The sequence below is a fragment of the Pseudophryne corroboree genome, chromosome 3 (genome assembly GCF_028390025.1).
Source record: "Pseudophryne corroboree isolate aPseCor3 chromosome 3, aPseCor3.hap2, whole genome shotgun sequence".
In the NCBI taxonomy this organism is placed as follows: domain Eukaryota; kingdom Metazoa; phylum Chordata; class Amphibia; order Anura; family Myobatrachidae; genus Pseudophryne; species Pseudophryne corroboree.
In genome coordinates, this window is record NC_086446.1 from 141,231,978 (window position 1) to 141,255,082 (window position 23,105).

A 23,105-nucleotide genomic window follows, 5' to 3' on the forward strand; every position below is an offset into this window, starting at 1 on the left:
ACATCTACCCAGTGGGCTGTCACAGTCATATAGTCCTGAGTCTGCCCTGCTCCACTTAACCACAGACAAGTGGACATTGGGTACAACTGCATTTTTTAGGACACTGGTGACTCTTTTTCTGAGGTCTGTGTACATTTTCGGTATCGCCTGCTTAGAGAAATGGAACCTAGAGGGTATTTGGTACCGGGGACACAGTACCTCAATCAAGTCTCTAGTTGCCTGTAAATTAACGATGGATACCGGAACCATGTTTCTCACCACCCAGGCTGACAAGACCTGAGTTATCCGCTTTGCAGCAGGATGACTGCTGTGATATTTCATCTTCCTCGCAAAGGACTGTTGGACAGTCAATTGCTTACTGGAAGTAGTACAAGTGGTCTTCCGACTTCCCCTCTGGGATGACGATCGACTCCCAGCAGCAACAACAGCAGCGCCAGCAGCAGTAGGCGTTACACTCAAGGATGCATCGGAGGAATCCCAGGCAGGAGAGGACTCGTCAGACTTGCCAGTGACATGGCCTGCAGGACTATTGGCTCTCCTGTCTAAGGAGGAAATTGACACTGAGGGAGTTGGTGGTGTGGTTTGCAGGAGCTTGGTTACAAGAGGAAGGGATTTAGTGGTCAGTGGACTGCTTCCGCTGTCATCCAAAGTTTTTGAACTTGTCACTGACTTATGATGAATGCGCTGCAGGTGTCGTATAAGGGAGGATGTTCCGCGGTGGTTAACGTCCTTATCCCTACTTATTACAGCTTGACAAAGGCAACACACGGCTTGACACCTGTTGTCCGCATTTGTGTACAGGATGCATACCTTCATGTCCCCATTTATCCACCTCATCAGGCGTACCTCAGATTTGCGGTACAGGACTGTCATTGCCAATTTCAGACGTTGCTGTTTGGTCTCTCCATGGCCCTGAGAATTTTCACCAAGGTAATGGCGGAAATGATGGTGCTCCTGTGCAAGCAAGGTGTCACAATTATCCCGTACTTGGGCGATCTCATAAAAGCGAGATCAAGAGAGCAGTTGCTGAACAGCGTATCACTTTTGTCACGATCCGGGTATCTGGACGCCATTTCTTACCCATCCGATGCCTCCTAAGGCTGGCTCAGTGCTCCAGGACCGGATCCCATCTCCCTCTGTGGCTTTTTGACACCGTATTCCCATAGAGTGAATGAGGATTTTTTTGGGAAGGCATAACTCAGGATAGAGGACGAATTAAGACTTGGGGTTTGTTTTACTAGATAGAGTATGTCCCAGTGTAGTGCCTTTTGGGGTTAAGGTTTTTCAGGAAGTTACAGTTTTTTTTTAATTAAGTAAAATATGCCCCATTATAAAGATAGGGCTTTTCAATTTGTTGCGGCTGCGCAGTGGCCGCCAGCAGGGGGTGTACAGAGAGTAGCTCTGGCAGTTGGGCACGAGGAGACAGAGTGGGAAGGAGTCACGTGGAGCTGCAGGAGGACAGCCAGCGGTTCCCGGCGCGTGAGTTCACTGAGGTCCATGAAGCGGGAGGAGCTCGCCGGAGCTGCGTAGCACTGGGTGAGTTCTGTCAGGCAGCCCACCGCTGTGTACCCAGCTTCCACTTCTCCCCCGCTTGTCCGCCCTCCCTCCCGCTGTGTGCCCGGCCGCCCGCCGGACCTTCCCCGGTTGCTGCCTGCGTCTCCTCCCCGCGTCTGTGGTGCGGCTGGCAGTAGGAGCCGTCTCGGGCAGCTGTGTCCGGCCACTCCTCCCTCCTTCTCCTCCTGCTGTGTCCGGCCCTCCCTCCCTGCAGTATGCGATATTTATCAAGGTCTCTATGGTCACCAGTCCTCCCCTCCCTCCCTGCTGTGTGTCCGTCGTCCCCCACCCCCTCGCCCTCCCTGCTGTGTGTCCGACTCCCCTCCCCTCGCCCTCCCTGCAGTGTGTCCCCCCCCCGCAGTGTGTCGGGTGTGTCCGTCCCCCCCCCCCCCGCCCTGCAGTGTGTCCGTTAGTCCCCCCCTCCCTGCTGTGTGTCCGTCCGCCCCCCCCAGCCCTCCCTGTTATGTGCCTGTCCGCCCTGCTGTGTGTCCTTCCATACCCCCCGCCCTCCCTGCTGTGTGTCCCCCCCCGCCGCCCTCCCTGCTGTGTTTCCCCCCCCGCCGCCCTCCCTGCTGTGTGTCCTCCCCCGCCGCCCTCCCTGCTGTGTGTCCGTCCCCCCGCCCTCCCTGCTGTGTGTCCAGCCACCCTCCCCTCCCGTGCTGTGTGTTCGGCCAACCCCCCTCCTCCCGCTGTGTCCGCCCCCCCCCCCCCCTGCTGTGTGTCCGGCCACACCTCCTCCTCCCTTCCGTGTGTCCGGTCACCCTCCTCCTCCCTTCCGTGTGTCCGGTCACCCTCCCCTCCCTGCTGTGTGTCCAGCCACCCCCCCCCACCGTGTGTCCAGCCACCCCCCCCGCCGTGTTCCCCCCCCACCGTGTTTCCCCCCCCACCCCCGCCGTGTGTCCAGCCACCCCACCCCCGCCGTGTGTCCAGCCACCCCCCCCCGCCGTGTGTCCAGCCACCCTCCCTTCCCCTGCCGTGTGTCCGGCCACCCCCCCCTCCTCCCTGCTGTGTCCGGCCACCCCCTCCCCTCCCTGCCGTGTGTCCCGTCACCCCCCCCTCCCTGCTGTGTGTCCAGCCACCCCCCCTCCTTGCTGTGTGTCCGGCCACCCTCCCCTCCCCTGCTGTGTGTCCGGCCACCCCCCCTCCTCTTGCTGTGTCCGGCCACCCCCTACCCCCTTCCCTCCCTGCCGTGTGTCCGGTCACCCCCCCCTCCCTGCTGTGTGTCCAGCCACCCCCCCCTCCTCCTCCTCCTCCCTGCTGTGTGTCCGCCCCCCCCCCTCCCCTCCCTGCCGTGTGTCCAGCCACCACCCCCCGCCGTGTTTCCCCCCCCACCGTGTTTCCCCCCCACCCCCGCCGTGTGTCCAGCCACCCCCCCCCCGCCGTGTGTCCAGCCACCCCCCCCCCGCCGTGTGTCCAGCCACCCTCCCTTCCCCTGCCGTGTGTCCGGCCAACCCCCCCCTCCTCCCTGCTGTGTCCGGCCACCCCCTCCCCTCCCTGCCGTGTGTCCCGTCACCCCCCCCTCCCTGCTGTGTGTCCAGCCACCCCCCCTCCTTGCTGTGTGTCCGGCCACCCTCCCCTCCCCTGCTGTGTGTCCGGCCACCCCCCCTCCTCTTGCTGTGTCCGGCCACCCCCTTCCCTCCCTGCCGTGTGTCCGGTCACCCCCCCCTCCCTGCTGTGTGTCCAGCCACCCCCCCCTCCTCCTCCTCCTCCCTGCTGTGTGTCCGCCCCCCCCCCCTTCCCCCCCTGCTGTGTGTCCGGCCGCCACCCCTACCCCCCCCGCTGTGTGTCCGGCCACCCCCCCTCCCTGCTGTGTGTCCGGCCACCCCCCTCCCTGCTGTGTGTCCGGCCACCTTCCCCAGACACGCAGCGCCTGACACACACAGACATGCAGCGCCTGACACACGCACATGCAGCGCCTGACACACGCATATGCAGCGCCTGACACACACGCACACACGCAGCACCTGACACACACGCAGCACCTGACACACACACACAGACGCTGCACCTGACACTCACACGGACCTGACACACACGCACACACTCACACGCAGCGCCTGACACACACACAGACACGCAGCGCCTGACACACACAGACACGCAGCGCCTGACACACACAGACACGCAGCGCCTGACACACACAGACACGCAGCGCCTGACACACACACACTCACGCACCTGACACACACACACTCACGCACCTGACACACACACACTCACACACCTGACACACACACACACACACACACTCACGCACCTGACGCACACGCACACTCACGCACCTGACACACACGCACACTCACGCACCTGACACACACGCACACGCAGCACCTCACGCACACGCAGCACCTGACACACACGCACACGCAGCACCTGACACACACTCACACGCATCTGACACTCACACTCATGCACCTGACACACGCACTCACACGCAGCATCTGACACACACGCAGACACGCAGCATCTGACAGACACGCAGCACCTGACACACACACAGCACCTGACACACAAACACGCAGACATGCAGCACCTGACACACACACGAAGACACGCAGCACCTGACACACACACACGCAGAACCTGACACACGCAGACACGCAGCACCTGACACACACGCAGCACCTGACACACACACACACACACACACACACACGCAGCACCTGACACACACACACACAGCACCTGACACACACACACACACACACATGCAGCACCTGACACACAGACATGCAGCACCTGACACACACACACACACAGCACCTGACACACACGCAGACAGGCAGCACCTGACACACACACACACACACACACGCGCAGCACCTGACACACACGCAGACAGGCAGCACCTGACACACACACACACACACACGCAGCTCCTGACACACACACACACACGCAGCACCTGAAACACACACACACACACACACACACACACACACACAGCACCTGACACACACACACACACGCAGCACCTGACAGACATGCAGTGCCTGACACACACACACGCAGCACCTGACACACACACGCAGACACGCAGCACCTGACACACACACGCAGCACCTGACACACACACGCAGACACGCAGCACCTGACACACACACGCAGACACGCAGCACCTAACACAGACACGCAGCACCTGACACAGACACACATACGCAGCACCTGACACACACACGCAGCACCTGACACACAGACATGCAGCGCCTGACACACACACGCAGACATGCAGCACCTGACACACACATGCAGCACCTGACAGACACACACACACACACACGCAGCACCTGAGACACCCACACACACAGACATGCAGCACCTGACACACCCACACACACACAGCACCTGACACACATACATACATGTGGCATTTAACGCACACACGCACAGCACCTGACACAATCATATACACTCAGAGCACCTAACACACACATACACTCGCAGCACCTCACAAACACTCGTATACACACGCAGCACCTGCCACTCACACATATATACACATGCAGCACCTGACACACACATACACGCGCAGCACCTGACAGTCACACACATACAGATGCGACACAAACACATACACGCTCAACACCTGACACCCACGTGGCAGCTGACGCATACAAATGCAGCACCTGAGATACACACATATACACGTGCAGCACCTGAGACACACACATACACGTACAGCACCTGACACACACACATGTATGTACACGCGCGGCTCCAGGCACACACATACGTACATACACACGCGGCATTTAACACACACACACACATACACGTGTGGCACCTGACACACACGTACGTACACGTGTGGCACCTGACACACACACGTATGCACACGCATGGCTCCTGACACACACACGCACGCGTGGCTCCTGACACACACACATGTATGAACACGCGCGGCTCCTGACACACACACGTATGTACGTATATGCTCGGCACCTGACACCTACACGTATGTACGTATACGCACGGCTCCTGACACCCACACACATGTACACGCGCGGCTCCTCGCACGCACACACACACACACACACACACACACACACGTACGTACACGCGCGGCACCTGACACACGCGTGTACGTACACACATGCACAGCACCTGACATACACACATGTAGGTACGCGCCACCTGACACACACACACGTACACGCACGACACCTGACACACACGTACGTACACGCACGGCACTGACACGTACGTACGCGCACGGCACCTGACACACACGTACATACTAGTGATGAGTGGGTTCGGTTCGTCGGAATCCGAACCCCCCGAATTTCACCCATTTTACACGGGTCCGAGGCAGGTTCGAACCTTCCCGCCTTGCTCGGCTAGCCCGAGCATGCACGAACGTCATCATCCCGCTGTCGGATTCTCGCGAGATTCGGATGTCTGCATTCGTGGAAAGGGGTCCCATGTGTAAACATGGGACCCCTTTCAGTCCGTCTGGTCCGGGTGTTCGGTTTGTTGTTTTGCCAAGTACGTGGATTTAATCTGGAACCTGGATCAGGTGAGTATAATTATCTTATTTTCAGGTACCCGTGGATTCTACTTGGAGAAGAGGACCGACTGCTTCATGTCAACATAGGTAAGTATGTGTGTGTCGGCAGGTGTGAAATAAAGTTATACTTTCACGGTGTCTGTGTCCTGTTTTTATTTGGGTATTTCTCTAACGTCCTAAGTGGATGCTGGGGACTCCGTCAGGACCATGGGGTTTAGCGGCTCCGCAGGAGACAGGGCACAATAATAAAAGCTTTAGGATCAGGTGGTGTGCACTGGCTCCTCCCCCTATGACCCTCCTCCAAGCCTCAGTTAGATTTTTGTGCCCGGCCGAGAAGGGTGCAATCTAGGTGGCTCTCCTGAGCTGCTTAGAATAAAAGTTTAAGTTACAAGGGGAGAGAAGTAAACTCACCTGCGTGCAGGATGGATTTGCTTCTTAGGCTACTGGACACCATTAGCTCCAGAGGGAGTCGGAACACAGGTCTCACCCTGGGGTTCGTCCCGGAGCCGTGCCGCCGACCCCCCTTGCAGATGCCGAAGTTGAAGAGGTCCAGAGGTCCAGAAACAGGCGGCAGAAGACTTTCAGTCTTCATAAGGTAGCGCACAGCACTGCAGCTGTGCGCCATTGTTGTCAGCACACTTCATACCAGCGGTCACTGAGGGTGCAGGGCGCTGGGGGGGGCGCCCTGGGCAGCAATGTATTATAAGTTTTTTATGGCTAAAATACATCACATATAGCCCTTGAGGCTATATGGATGTATTTAACCCCTGCCAGATCTCACAAACTCCGGGAGAAGAGCCCGCCGTTTTAGGGGGCGGGGCCTATTCTCCTCAGCACACGGCGCCATTTTCCTGCTCAGCTCTGCTGTGAGGAAGGCTCCCAGGCTCTCCCCTGCACTGCACTACAGAAACAGGGTTAAAACAGAGAGGGGGGGCACTTATTTGGCGATATGATTACATATGTGAAAATGCTATAAGGGAAAACACTTGTATAAGGGGTTGTCCCTGTATAATTATAGCGTTTTTTGGTGTGTGCTGGCAAACTCTCCCTCTGTCTCCCCAAAGGGCTAGTGGGGTCCTGTCCTCTATCAGAGCATTCCCTGTGTGTGTGCTGTGTGTCGGTACGTGTGTGTCGACATGTAGAAGGACGATGTTGGTGAGGAGGCGGAGCAAATTGCCTGTATTGGTGATGTCACTCTCTAGGGAGTCGACACCGGAATGGATGGCTTATTTAGGAATTACGTGATAATGTCAACACGATGCAAGGTCGGTTGACGACATGAGACGGCCGGCAAACAAATTAGTACCTGTCCAGGCGTCTCAGACACCGTCAGGGGCTTGTAAAAACGCCCATTTACCTCAGTTGGTCGACACAGACACGGACACTGACTTCAGTGTCGACGGTGAAGAAACAAACGTATTTTCCTTTAGGGCCACACGTTACATGTTAAGGGCAATGAAGGAGGTGTTACATATTTCTGATACTAAAAGTACCACAAATAAGGGTATTATGTAGGGTGGGAATAATCTACTTGTAGTTTTTCCTGAATCAGATAAATTAAAGGGTGTGATGATACGTGGGTTTCCTCCGATAGAAAATTATTGGAGGTATACCCTTTCCCGCCAGAAGTGAGGGCGAGTTGGGAAACACACCTTAGGGTGGATAAGGCGCTCACACGCTTATAAAAACAAGTGGCGTTACCGTCTCCAGATACGGCCGCCCTCAAGGAGCCAGCTGATAGGAAGCTAAAAAATATCCTAAAAAGTATATACACACATACTGGTGTTATACTACGACCAGCAATCGCCTCAGCCTGGATGTGCAGCGCTGGGGGGGCTTGGTCGGATTTCCTGACTGAAAATATTGATACCCTTGACAGGAACAATATTTTATTGACTATAGAGCATTTTAAGGATGCATTTCTATATATGCGAGATGCGCAGAGGGATATTTGCATTCTGACATCAAGAGTAGATGTGATGTCCATATCTGCCAGACGATGTTTATAGACACGACAGTGGTCAGGTGATGCAGATTCCAGACGGCACATGGAAGTATTGCCGTATAAAGGGGCGGTCCATCGGACCTGGTGGCCATGGCAACAGCTGGAAAATCCACTTTTGTTACCCCAAGTCACATCTCAGCAGAAAAGGACACAGTCTTTTCAGTCTCAGTCCTTTCGTACCCATAAAGGCAGGCGGGCAAAAGGCCAGTCATATCTGCCCAGGGTTAGAGGAAAGGGAAGAAGACTGCAGCAGGCAGCCCATTCCCAGGAACAGAAGTCCTCCACAGCTTCTGCCAAGTCCGCAGCATGACGCTGGGGCCATACAAGCGGACTCAGGTGCGGTGGGGGGTCATCTCAAGAGTTTCTGCACGCAGTGGGCTCACTCGCAAGTGGACTCCTGGATCCTACACGTAGTATCCCAGGTGTACATTGGAAATTCGAGACGTCTTCCCCTCACAAGTTCCTGAAGTCTGCTTTACCAACGTCTCCCTCCGACAGGGAGGCAGTATTGGGAAAAAATTCACAGGCTGTATTCCCAGCAGGTGATAATCAAAGTACCCCTCCTACAACAAGGGAAGGGGTATTATTCCACACTATATTGTGGTACTGAAGCCAAACGGCTCGGTGAGATCTAAAAGATTTGAACAATTACATACAAGGGTTCAAATCAAGATGGAGTCACTCAGAGCAGTGATAGCGAACCAGGACGATATGGTGTCACTGGATATCAGGGACGCTTACCTACATGTCCAAATTTTGCCCTTCTCACCAAGGGTATCTCAGGTTCGTGGTACAGAACTGTTACTATCAGTTCAGACGCTGCCGTTTGGATTGTCCACGGCACCCCGGGTCTTTACCATGGTAATGGCCGAAATGATGATTCTTCCTAAAAGAAATATGGACGCTTTCCTGATAAGGGCAAGGTCCAGAGAACAGTTGGCGGTCGGAGTAGCACTATCTCAAGTAGTTCTACGACAGCACGAGTGGATTCTAAATATTCCAAAATCGCAGCTTTTTCCGACGACACGTCTAATGTTCCTAGGAATGATTCTGGACACAGTCCAGAAAAGGATGTTTTCTCCCGGAGAAGACAGGGATTTATCCGAGCTAGTCAGGAACCTCCTAAAACCAGGAAAAGTATCAGTGCATCATTGCACAAGGGTCCTGTGAAAAATGGTGGTTTCTTACAAAGCGATCCCATTCGGTAGATTTCAAGCAAGAACCTTTCAGTGGAATCTGCTGGGAAAATAGTCCGGATCGCATCTTCAGATGCATCAGCGGATAACCCTGTCTCCAAGGACAAGGGTGTTTTCTTCTGCGGTGGCTGCAGAGTGCTCATCTATGAAAGGGCCGCAGATTCGACATTCAGGACTGGGTCCTGGTGACCACGGATGCCAGCCTGAGTGGCTGGGTAGCAGTCACACAAGGAAAAAATTCCCAGGGAGTGTGATCAAGTCTGGAGACTTCTCTCCACATAAATATACTGGAGCTAAGGGCAATTTACAAGGCTCTAAGCTTAGCAAGACCTCTGCTTCAAGGTCAGCCGGTATTGATCCAGTGGGACAACATCACGGCAGTCGCCCACGTAAACAGACAGGGCGGCACATGAAGCAGGAGGGAAATGGCAGAAACTGCACGGATTCTTCGCTGGGCGAAAAATCATGTGATAACACTCTCAGCAGTGTTAATTCCGGGAGTGGAAAACTGGGAAGCAGACTTCCTCAGCAGGCATAACCTCCACCCGGGAGAGTGGGGACTTCAGCGGGAAGTCTTCCACATGATTGTAAACCGTTGGGAAAAACCAAAGGTGGACATGATGGCGTCCCGCCTGAACAAAAAACTAGACAGATATTGCGCCAGGTCAAGGGACCCTCAGGCAATAGCGGTGGACGCTCTGGTAACACTGTGGGTGTACCAGTCAGGGTATGTGTTCCCTCCTATGCATCTCATACCAAAAGTACTGAGAATCATAAGAAGGAGATGAGTAAGAACGATACTCGTGGTTCCGGATGGGTCAAGAAGGACTTGGTACCCAGAACTTCAAGAGATGCTCACGGAAGAACCGTGGACTCTACCTTTAAGAGAGGACCTGCTCCAGCAGGGGCCTTGTCTGTTCCAAGACTTACCGCGGCTGCGTTTGACGGCATGGCAGTTGAACGCCGGATCCTGAAAGGGCATTCCAGATGAAGTCATCCCTACCCTGGTCGAAGCCAGGAAGGATGTAACCGCAAAACATTTTCACCGCATTTGGCGAAAATATGTTGCGTGGTGTGAGGCCAAGAAGGTCCCTACAGAGGAATTCCAACTGGGTCGTTTCCTACATTTCCTGAAAACAGGACTGTCTATGGGCCTAAAATTAGGGTCCATTAAGGTTCAAATTTCGACCCTGTCGAATTTCTTCCAGAAAGAACTGGCTTCAGTGCCTGAAGTTCAGACGTTTGTAAAAGGGGTACTGCATATACAGCCTCCTTTTGTGCCCCCAGTGGCACCTTGGGATCTCAATGTTGTTTTGAGTTTCCTAAAGTCACATTGGTTTGATCCACTCACCACTGTGGAATTAAAATATTTCACATGGAAGGTGAAGATTCTATTAGCCCTGGCTTCAGCCAGGCGTGTGTCAGAATGGGCGGCTTTATCATATAAAAGCCCTTACTTAATTTTTCATTCTGACAGGGCAGAATTGAGGACTCGTCCTCAATTTCTCCTTAAGGTGTTTTCTGTTTTTCACATGAACCAACCTATTGTGGTACCTGCGGCTACTAGGGACTTGGAGGACTCCAAGTTACTTGACGTTGTCAGGGCCCTGAAAATATATGTTTCCAGGACGACTGGAGTCAGAAAATCTGACTCGCTGTTTAGCCTGTGTGCACCCAACAAGATGGGTGTTCCTGCTTCTAAGCAGACGATTGCTCGCTGGATTTGTAGTACAATTCAGCTTGCACATTCTGTGGCAGGCTTGCCACAGCCAAAATCAGTAAAAGCCCATTCCACAAGGAAGTGGGCTCATCTTGGGCGGCTGCCCGAGGGGTCTCGGCTTTACAACTTTGCCGAGCTGCTACTTGGTCAGGGGCACACCCTGACTGAGGAGGACCTGGAGTTCTCTCATTCGGTGCTGCAGAGTCATCCGCACTCTCCCACCCGTTTGGGAGCTTTGGTATAATCCCCATGGTCCTGACGGAGTCCCCAGCATCCACTTAGGACGTTAGAGAAAATAAGAATTTACTTACCGATAATTCTATTTCTCGTAGTCCGTAGTGGATGCTGGGCGCCCATCCCAAGTGCGGATTGTCTGCAATACTTGTACATAGTTATTGTTACAAAAATCGGGTTATTATTGTTGTGAGCCATCTTTTCAGAGGCTCCTCTGTTATCATGCTGTTAATTGGGTTCAGATCACAAGTTGTACAGTGTGATTGGTGTGGCTGGTATGAGTCTTACCCGGGATTCAAAATCCTTCCTTATTGTGTACGCTCGTCCGGGCACAGTATCCTAACTGAGGCTTGGAGGAGGGTCATAGGGGGAGGAGCCAGTGCACACCACCTAGTCCTAAAGCTTTTACTTTTGTGCCCTGTCTCCTGCGGAGCCGCTAATCCCCCATGGTCCTGACGGAGTCCCCAGCATCCACTACGGACTACGAGAAATAGAATTATCGGTAAGTAAATTCTTATTTTTATCATCCTGAAATATTTTTTATCAGTATGAAATTGTTTTTACTGATTTTACATGATTTTGGATTCTAGCTAAATTATATACTCTATTTTTACCCGTTTATGTTTTTAAAATCTTTTTTTTTTACTGCATATCAAAAAAAAAATTTTTTACCTACTTTTTTATCCCATCATTATGTTATAAATTGTATAAATAAATATATTGTTACCCTTTTTCTAAAACCGTATCCTGCTATATTCTTCATAGTTACTTTAATTTGATAGACACTGTAAGTCGCTGGTACCCCTATTCCCCCCTTTTTTTCACATTTTAAAGGCAGCTTATCACTGCTGATTACTTAGGGGATAGCAGACACCTTACATTTTTAAAAGGAGTGTCTATAAATAACATATATATTGTTTTAATAGTTATCTGCTCACACATACCTGTGGCGCCATACCCCCACTACCCAATATATATATATATATATATATATATGTATAAAAATAAGACTTGGGGTTTGTTTTATTAGATAGAGCATGTCCCAGTGAAGTGCCTTTTGGGGTTGTGGTTTTTCGGAAAGTTACAGGTTTTTTTTAATTAAGAGAAATATGCCCCATTATAGAGATAGGGCATTTCAATTTGTTGCGCCTGCGCAGTGGCCGCCAGCAGGGGGTGTACTAGAGGGCCTTCACTTGAGAGCCGCAATATGGCCGCCTTCTCCCCGGTTATTCTGTAAATAGGAAAATAACCTCACAGGTTCACATAGGGCAGAGTTGCCACTACTAGTGCAGGGCTGTAACGTACAGTACTAAGGAAAAGCCATATACTAAAGCGGCGCGGTGACCTCACCCCTCTCAGAGACACCAGGGCGCAGCACACTGTACGGGGTACACTTAGTACACACACCTGTTAGCTCAGGGCAGCACTATATGACCCTCCTGTAATGATGTGCTGGCGGCGTGTAGTGATCAGGGCACTGGGAGACTGGCTGGCTAGTCTCCGTCTCTGCTGCCTATAGAACTTCCACCTCTGTTATATATCAGGGCTGCTCTCCTGTGTGTTCTCTTCCTCTCCTACCTCACACTGGAACTGGCCGCCCAGAGAACGAGAGGGCAGCGGCTGACATCAGAGAGGGTGCAGCAATCTGTGTGGGCAGAGCCCCTCACAGCAAGGTGTCCTTATGCTGTGCCCCGTGTAATCACTGTGATCCATACAGACTCTCACCCTGGTATGCTCTCTATTTATTTTTTTGCACTGCGGCATGCTCGAGGGAAGGGAGCAGGCACCCCCCACCCCACCGCCACTACTCCTCCGCCAGCATCACTGCCGAGCCGGTCAGTGTTCCGGCGGCAATTAGCAGTAGGCAGCCACCAGCAACAACAGTCAGGAAGCTGTTACTCCCGGCAGCAGTAGCGTCAAGCTGCAATTCAGCCAGCGGCACGATGATCCGGGAGACAGTGGCAGCACAGGGAAGCAGTACCCCCTCCAATCGCAGCACCAACCAGGAGACTGAGGCAGCAACCCGCCCCCAGCAGCAGCACCACCCTGATGATAGGTAAGATGCATTTTGGTGTCACAAGAAGGTGGCCGGAGTAGTGGCTGGCTGTGGTCACACCCCGGGGAAAAGTGATAGTGATTTCAGTGTTCCCTTGCGCGGGGATTGGATGTGTAGATGTATGTATAGATGTGAGTGGAAGTGGTTGGATGTATGAGAGCGATAGTGTACGGCTGTATGAGAGCGGCAGTGTGCGGATGTATGAGAGCGGCAGTGTGCGGATGTAGAGAGCGGCAGTGTGCGGATGTATGAGAGCGGCAGTGTGCGGATGTATGAGAGCGGCAATGTACGGCTGTATAACTGCGTCGGTGTGCGGCTGTATGAGTGCGATGATGTGCGGCTGTATGCGTGTGGTGGTGTGCGGCGGTGTGTGGATGTATGAGAGCGGCAGTGTGCGGCTGTAAGAGTGCGGCAGTGTGCGGATGTATGAAAGCGGCAGTGTACGGCTGTATAACTGCGTCGGTGTGCGGCTGTATGAGAGCAGCAGTGTGCGGATGTATGAGAGCGGGGTTGTACGGCTGTATGAGAGCGACAGTGTACGACTGTATGAGAGCGGCAGTGTACGGCTGTATGAGAGCGGCAGTGTGCGGCTGTATGAGAGCGGCAGTGTGCGGCTGTATGAGTGCGGCTGTATGAGTGCGGCAGTGTGCGAATGTATGAGAGCGGCAGTGTACGGCTGTATGAGAGCGGCAGTGTACGGCTGTATAACTGCGTCGGTGTGTGGATGTATGAGTGCGGTGGTGTGTGGATGTATGAGTGCGGTGGTGTGTGGATGTATGAGTGCGGTGGTGTGTGGATGCATGAGGGCGGTAGTGTGTGGATGCATGAGTGCGGTGGTGTGTGGATGCATGAGTGCGGTGGTGTGTGGATGCATGAGTGCGGTGGTGTGTGGATGCATGAGTGCGGTGGTGTGTGGATGCATGAGTGCGGTGGTGTGTGGATGCATGAGTGCGGCGGTGTGTGGATGCATGAGTGCGGCGGTGTGCGGCTGCATGAGAGCGGCAGTGTGCGGCTGTATGAGAGCGGCAGTGTGCGGCTGTATGAGAGCGGCAGTGTGCGGCTGTATGAGAGCGGCAGTGTGCGGATGTATGAGAGCGGCAGTGTGCGGATGTATGAGAGCGGGGTTGTACGGATGTATGAGAGCGGCAGTGTGCGGATGTATGAGAGCGGGGTTGTACGGATGTATGAGAGCGGGGTTGTACGGATGTATGAGCGGCAGTGTATGGATGTATGAGAGCAGCAGTGTACAGTTGTGTGAGAGCGGCAGTGTGCGGATGTATGAGAGTGGCGGTGTACGGATGTATGAGAGCGGCAGTGTATGGATGGCAGCGTCATAGGGAGGGATGTCGGAATGCTGTTATAGGATTCCTAATACAAAATGGAATCCGTATAGTGGGCGGGGCTGGCACCATGGCACCACGTTGGGCTTGATGGGCAGGTAGTGCAGCAAGCACACCCAAATTGGCGTCTGACGTCGCCCGCAGTCCACACTGTTGTGAGGAGTCAGTTAATTTTGCTGTGTAGTGCACTCACAGAGGACCTACCGCCCGTCCCCTCCTCGCATCTGAGCAGCAGGTCAGGCTCTTATTTTCTTTTTAATCAGGAGAGGCCGAGTGAACTGTGAGCAGGGGGGCAGAGCTACATGGGACCCAGAGGGGCTGCTGTGCTGTCAGAGAGGGAGAGGAAGAGAGAGATGAAGCTACTGCAGATCCCCAGCTGATTGTGAGGTGCCGGGTTGAAGGGTGATGTTATCACCCTTCTCCCTCGCTGCTGCTGGGGACCGCATCTAGGCTTCCTCCATCGAGGGCATGCGGCGCAGCAGTGGGCAGCGTGTAATGAGTTTGTCTGACTCATTATACTGCTGCCTGTTGTGGACACCTCCGTCCGTACGGACTGGTGTACATGCCCAGCACAGAGGTGACAGTGTTGGTGGAAGTGCTGCCCAGCTCTGACCCTGCAGGCCTCCCTGATCTGGCTGCGGCCGCTGCTGCTGCGGCCCGAAACCCCTGCCGGTCCCCTCCATAGACTTCTGCCTGGCCAGCGCTGAGGTACTAGGGGTAGCCCAGCTGCAGGAAGGGTATGTCTCTGGCTTTCTCTCCGGCAGGGGAAGGTGACAGCGGCGGAGGAAGTGCTGCCCACCTCAGACACTGCAGGCCTCCCCAATCCAGCTGCGGCCACAGCTGATGCTGCCAGGACCCCCTGCTGGTCTCCTTTGTTGACTGCCGCATGGCCAGTGCTGAAGTACTGGGGGTAGGCCAGCTACGGGAAGAGTGTCTCTGCCTCGGGCTCTCTCTCTCTGGCAGGGGAAGGAAGGGCTGATTCTCTGGCACAACAGGGAGGGCTGGGCTGCAGGAACACAGCACTGGAAGAAACAGGAGGCCGAACTCATGACCAAAAAGTGAGCAGTGCAATGATCAGCCCCCTGGTCTTTCCCTCTCTCTGGGTGCAGAGCTGTATTCTACAGAGAGAGCTGGGATGGGAAGAAGGGGAACGGCACCTGACATACACATACACGCGCAACACCTGACACACACACACACACATACACGTGCAGCACCTGACACACACACACACACACACACGTAGCATCAGACACAATAAAATAAACATGCAGCACCTGACACACACATACACGCGCAACACCTGACACACACACATATACACATGCGGCACCTGACACACACACGTAGCATCAGACACAATAAAATAAACATGCAGCACCTGACACATGCATGTACACGCAGCACCTGACACATACATATACACGCAGCACCTGACACATACATATACACGCACACCATCAGACACCAATATACACATGCAGCACCTGACACACACACACACACGCAGCACCTTACTCACACACACAGACACGCGTAGCACCTGACGCACACACATGTACACGCGTAGCACCTTACGCACACTCATGTACACGCGCAGCACCTAATGCACACTCATGTACACACGCAGAACCTGACGCACTCATGTACACGCGCAGCACCTGACGCACACTCATGTACACGCGCAGCACCTGACACAGACATACGTATTCATGCGCAGCACCAGACATACACTTGTACACACGCGGAGCACCAGATACTCACACATATACACCCGCAACACCTGACACACACCCACGTGCGGCAGCTGACGCATACACACGCACCATCAGACACACTCATATATACATGCAGCACCTGACACACACACACACACACAGGACCTGACACACATACACAGGCAGCACCTGACACACACACATATACACGCGCAGCACCTGACACCACGCACTCACACGTACAAGCAATGCATTTCACGCCTACCTCCAGCCTCAGTTACAGGCTGCTGCCGCCTACCCCCCTCCCTGCATCAGCTGCAAAGGCAGCAAAATATTTTGACCAAAGTCTAAAGCCCCATACACATTAAACGATGTCGCTCTGTGAGCGACATCGTCTAATGTTTCCCCCTCCCGGGCCGGCCGGCCGGCGGCCGACTGTACACACTGAGCGATATGACCGCTCATATCACTCAGTGACGTCACGCCCCCACCAGCCCTGCATGAAGGTCGTGGACGACAGTCCACATCCTTCATGCATGCCCTACCGACAGCGATGATTGTTACCGACCCGCGGGGCAGCGCATCGTTCGTCGCTGGTGGCATATACACTTAACGATAAAACGAGCGACGTCGCTTAAGGAGGGGGAAAATGAGCGACGTCGCTCATCAAATCGTTAAGTGTGTACGGACCTTAAACAATTCGGTTTGGTAAATAAAATTATTTTGCACAGAACAGTGATGTTATACGAAAATTTTCATTAAACATTTAAAAAATCAAATGTTTATTTTTACAGTGAAATTTTACATTTCTGAATAAAAAAAATAAATTTAAAAAAAGCAATGAAATTCCATAGACAAAAAACCTTACGGTTTCACATGTCCCATTAAGGCTTCTTAGACATGATCGAAATTTCAGAAACCTGTTGTAACTCTTCCACTCAAACTCCAAAAAGCAATGAAATTCCGATCATTAAGGCTGACGCCTTAATAGACGTGTTCCTTGCGCAATACAGATATGGTATGCCATCACAGCCTGTGGGTAAGTGCAGATTCAGCACTCTCACAGAGTGAGATTGCTGTCACTCACACAATGGTGGAGCTGCTAATTCACAGATTTGTGTGCTCATTGGAAAACACACATGCAGTCTATGCAACTGAAGGTCTGAGCGGAAGACAAAGCTGCTCAGATGAGGTATGAGTGTTGTTGATTGAAGGGAGGAGAGCGGTGTGGATGGGGGAACAGAAGTGTGTGGATAGAGGGAACACTAAGCAGCACTGATGGGGGGGGGCAAAGAAACACGGGGTAATTCAGACCGCAGCAGCAGCGATCGCAGTCTGAATTAGTTTGTGAGGTGCGCACGTGCAATGGCTGCACTGCGCGTACGTACCCCAGGAGCCCAGTGAGATGCTATCAGCATCTCACTGGCTGCGATCACCCTGCCTGATTGATAGGCAGAGTGGGTTGCGGGGAAGGAGGGGGTGTGCAAACAGCGTTAGAATGCCATTGGCAGGGCATGGTCTGCACAACAGAGGCGTTTCCGGACCACTGGGGGGTGGGCTGTGGCGGTTATTTCCCTGCCAAGAGCGCAGGACCCACGAAATTTACCTTCAGGATGTCGGCTACATGAATGGGGTAAGAGTGGTGTGGATAGGGGGTAGATTAAGCACAAAGTATGGGAAGGGAGACAGAGCGGTGCAGATGGGGGAAATGGTGCAGATGGGTTGAAAACACTGGCTTGGATGGGTAGAAAACTGGTGCAGATGGGAGAGAAGACAGTGTGCCCTGTACTGGAGGAGACAGAGTGACGTTGAAGAGGGAAACACTGAGCAGTACAGAGAGAAGGAAACGGTGATACAGACAAGGCACAGGTGCGGAAAGACAGATGGTGCAGATAAGTTAGTACAGACTAGCACAGATGGGAGAACACAGCAGTAGGGATAGGGGAAGACAGCAGCATGGAGGTGTATAGGGGAAGCAAGTGTAGATGCATAGACAGTAGATGTGGTATTATAGTTTTAGCAATTAACCAAGATATTTTGAGGGAGCTAAATGTGTATACTAAGTGAGATGGATGTATGGAGTGAGAAGCTGTTGTAACACGGTGGGATTGTTGTGGTGACCGAATGGGATGGTTGTGGGCACTGTGTGGGATGGGAGCACCACAAAACTGCTCAGACCTTCAGTTGCATAGACTGCATGTGTGTATTCCAATGAGCAAACAAATCTGTGAATTAGCAGCTCCACCATTGTGTGAGTGACAGCAATCTCACTCTGTGAGAGTGCTGAATCTGCACTTACCCACAGGCTGTGATGGCATACCATATCTGTATTGCGCAAGGAACACGTCCATTAAGGCGTCAGCCTTAATGATCGGAATTTCATTGCTTTTTGGAGTTTGAGTGGAAGAGTTACAACAGGTTTCTGAAATTTCGATCATGTCTAAGAAGCCTTAATGGGACATGTGAAACCGTAAGGTTTTTTGTCTATGGAATATATATATATATCTGTATATATCTGTATATCTGTAGCTGTCACAGTGGTGAAAATGAGCAGTAGTTTGAATGAGCTGCAGGGGTTAACACCAGTCACAGTGAATATGTGTGTGTGTTTTACCTCCGTCTCTCGCTGTCCTGCTTCCATCCATCACTGTGCTGTTGGGCTGAATGCAATGCTGTGTGGGGCCAGAAAAAGGTCAGTAGCTGACCACATTCGTAGCTCGTGCGGGCGGGCAGTATACTTTTTTGGGCTTGCCGCCGCTGCTTAGGAAGGGAAACTAGACGTTACCCTGACTCCCTAGCTCCAGCAGCCGTGGCCAGCTTTCTGCAATGCCTCATGGGATTTGTAGTCTCTATGCTACTGCATAAAGTCTAAGCAGTAGCACACATGACTACAAATCCCATTTTTCTTCAATAGATTCTCTGCTGTTTCAGACCCAGCTGATCCCAGCGCCCTATCAAATCCCGTGCCCGGGTCACATGCCCCCCTAGCCCCTCCCTAGTTTCGGCTCTGCCCTCCTCCAGACTCCAGTTTTAGAATTGTGCCCAGTGAGACTGGATGCACTACAGGGGAGCTCTACTGAGTTTCTCTGAAAAGACTTATGTTAGTTTTTCTTATTTTCAGGGAGGCTGCTGGCAACAGTCTCCCTGCTTCGTGGAACTTAGGGGAGAGAAGTATGACCAAATTCTAGTGAGTTCAATGGCTCTGCTTCTGGCTGACAGGACACCATTAGCTCCTGAGGGTGCTGATCGCTAGGTACGCCTAGATGCCCACTCCCGTAGCCTGCCATCACCCCCTTACAGAGCCAGAAGTCAGAAGACAGGCGAGTAGCAGAAGAACAGAAGACTTCTTCTCCAGTGACGGCATTCTGAGGTACCACGCAGCGAGCGGAATGCTGTGCGCCATGCTCCCACACAAACACAGGCACTGCAGGGTGCAGGGCGTGTGGGTGGGGAAGGGGGGCACCCTGGGCAGCATAAATTCCTCACAAAAGGCTGGCAAAAGTGGACATTAGTGCCTGGGCACTGTACTTACCCCGCCAGCGTAATTAATTATTTGTTTCTGAGCGGGACAGAAGCGTGCCATTACAGCGGCGGGGCTTCTTCCTCACCTCACCAGCACATCTATAGAGCGTAACAAGTCTATCACTATAGAGTTTATTATTTCCCAGACTGTGTACTTTTGGCGCTGGATTGTGAGCTGAAAAATCCTCTCTGTCCCTCTGACAGATTTACTGTAGGTCTATCCCCCATAAGCCGATGTGTCTGTGGGTACTTGGTACATGTGTGTCAACATGTCGGTGGCTGAATGTTTTTCCCAAGAGGAAACTATATTAGGAATGCAGACATATGATGGTGGCCCTGTTGGCACCACCAATAACTGACTGGGTGAAAGTTTCAGTAATATCAGAGTGAGGTTGGATAAATCTGTGTCCCAGACACAGACGTAGAGAAAAGATGTGATGTTCATGGCTATGCTTCTTTTCACTCAGGCCCGCAAAAATGTTACTACACATCGATACTGACTCGGATACTGATTCCTATGTCGGCCATAATATTTCCTGATTAGATCCAATATTGGCAAGGAGCATTCAGTACATGATTGTGGATATTAAGGACATATTAACATCACTGAGGACCCTGCTGTTCCTGACAAAGGGGTATATATGTATGTATATATAGATATATAATGAAAGCTGATGTAACGTTCCTCCATCTCTGTTTGAGAAAGTCTGGGCCAGCTCGACAAGATGGTTTTAAATCCCCAAAAGGTTTCCGGTTGTTTATTCATTTCCTGCTGCGGACAGAATAAAGTGGGAGTCACCCCCTCTTCTGCACGGGGCCCTGTCACAAATCCAGCGGATCGTATGCAGGAAGCTACATTATTTCTAGTTATGTAACCACGGGTACATTACTTAGACCTGCCATTACATGCGCATGGGTGAGTAGTAGTATTCAAGAATTGGTCGAATACCTCGTCATCCGATATAGATATCTTGGAGAGATGGGATTACTCCTTACGTTGGATCATATCAAGGACACTGCAGCATACTTACGACTGCAAGGGATATAGGACTCTTGAGTTCACGGGCCAATTTCATGGCAGTCTCGGATAGGAGGGCATTGTGCATTCACCAAGGAAATGCTGATGCTGACTCCAAGAAGAAAGGGAGTCTCTTCCCTATGAAGGTGAAGCCTTGTTTGGTGACGGCCTAGTTAATTTGATCTCGGCAGCTCCCGCAGGTAAGTCAACCTTCTTGCCCTATGTTCCCTCTCAACGGATGAAGACGCATCATTGTCTAACGCAGTCATTTTGGCCCAATAGATATGCAAGAAGTTAAGATTCCCCTTTCTTTGCAGGTAGAGGAAGGAAAAGAGGGAAGAGGTCTGTAGCCTCTTCAAGATCGCAGGAGCAGAGATCGCCCTCTGCTTCTGCCAAATCCACTGCATGACGCTAGGGCTTTCTTGCAGGAGCCCGCACCAGTGGGGGCACGTCTAAAACACTTCAGTCAGTTCTGGATTAATTTAGACCTGGACTCGTGGGTTTTACAAATAGTGTCACAAGGGTACAAACTGGGGTTTCAAGACGTTCCCCCTCACCGATTGTTCAAATCGGCCTTAGTCAGCAGGGAGAAGGTTTTTATTCAAGCCTCTTCGTGGTCCCGATGCCGGACGGCTCAGTCAGACCAATCTTAAATCTGAAATCCCTCAATTTCTACCTAAAGAAATTCAATTTCAAGATGGAATCTCTCAGGGTAGGGATCTCCAGTCCGGAGGAAGGAGATTTCATGGTTTTGGTAGACATAAGGATGCCTAATTACATGTTCCCGTTTAGCCACTGCATAAAGCTACCTGAGGTTTGCAATTCAGGATTGTCATTACCAATTTCAGACGTTGCCGTTTGGTCTGTCCACGGCTCCGAGGATTTTCACCAGGGTGATGGCGGAAATGATGGTTCTCCTTCGCAAGCAAGGAGTCACAATTATCCAGTACTTGGATGATCTCCTGATAAAGGCGAGATCCAGGGACCAGTTGGTGCAAAACATCTACTCTCCCTGACAGTTCTTCAACAACATGGTTGGCTCCTAAACTTGCCAAAATCGCAGTTGGTCCCAATGATGCGGTTGTTGTTTTTGGGAGTCATACTGGACACAGAAGAGGCTTTCTTCCAGTGGAAAGGCTATGGAGATCCAGAGTCTGGTCAAACAAATTCTAAAACCAGCAAGAGTGTTAATCCATCAATGCATTCTGTTGCTGGGGAAGATGGTTGCGGCCTACGAGGCCATTCAGTTTGGCAGGTTCCATGCCAGAGTGTTCCAGTGGGACCTGTTGGACAAGTGGTCCGGATCCCACCTACACATGCACCGGAGGATAATCCTGTCTTCCAAGACCAGAATCTCACTCCATTGGTGGCTGCACAGTTCTCACCTCCTAGAGGGGCGATGGTTCGGGATCCAGGACTGGATCCTAGGGACCACGGATGCAACCCTCCGAGGCTGGGGAGCAGTCACACAGGGGGAAAACATCCAAGGAAGATGGTAGAGTCAGGAAAGTTGTCTCCACATAAATATTCTGGAGTTAAGGGCCATTTAATAACTGCAGACACAGTACGCACTGGGACGGGTGCCCAGCATCCTCTACGGACTAAGAGAAAAGGATTTACCGGTAGGTATTAAAATCCTATTTTCTCTAACGTCCTAGAGGATGCTGGGGACTCCGTAAGGACCATGGGGATAGACAGGCTCCGCAGGAGACATGGGTACTTTAAGAAAGACTTTAGTTCTGGGTGTACACTGGCTCCTCCCTCTATGCCCCTCCTCCAGACCTCAGTTTGATACTGTGCCCAGTGGAGACTGGGTGCTTTTCAGGAGCTCTCCTGAGCTTTCTGACAGAAAGTATTTTGTTAGGTTTTTAATTTTCAGGGAGCACTGCTGGCAACAGACTCCCTCATCGAGGGACTGAGGGGAGAGAAGCAGCCCTACTCTCCGAGTTGCAAGGTCCTGCTTCTTAGGCTTATGGACACCTTTAGCTCCAGAGGGATTGGTACGCAGGATCTCACCATCGCCGTCCGTCCCAGAGCCGCGCCTCCGTCCCCCTTGCAGAGCCGGAAGATAGAAGCCGGGTGAGTATGAGAAGAAAAGAAGACTTCAGAGGTGGCAGAAGACTTCATGATCTTCACTGAAGTAACGCACAGCACTGCAGCTGTGCGCCATTGCTCCCATACACCTCACACACTCCAGTCACTGTAAGGGTGCAGGGCGCAGGGGGGGGGGGGGCA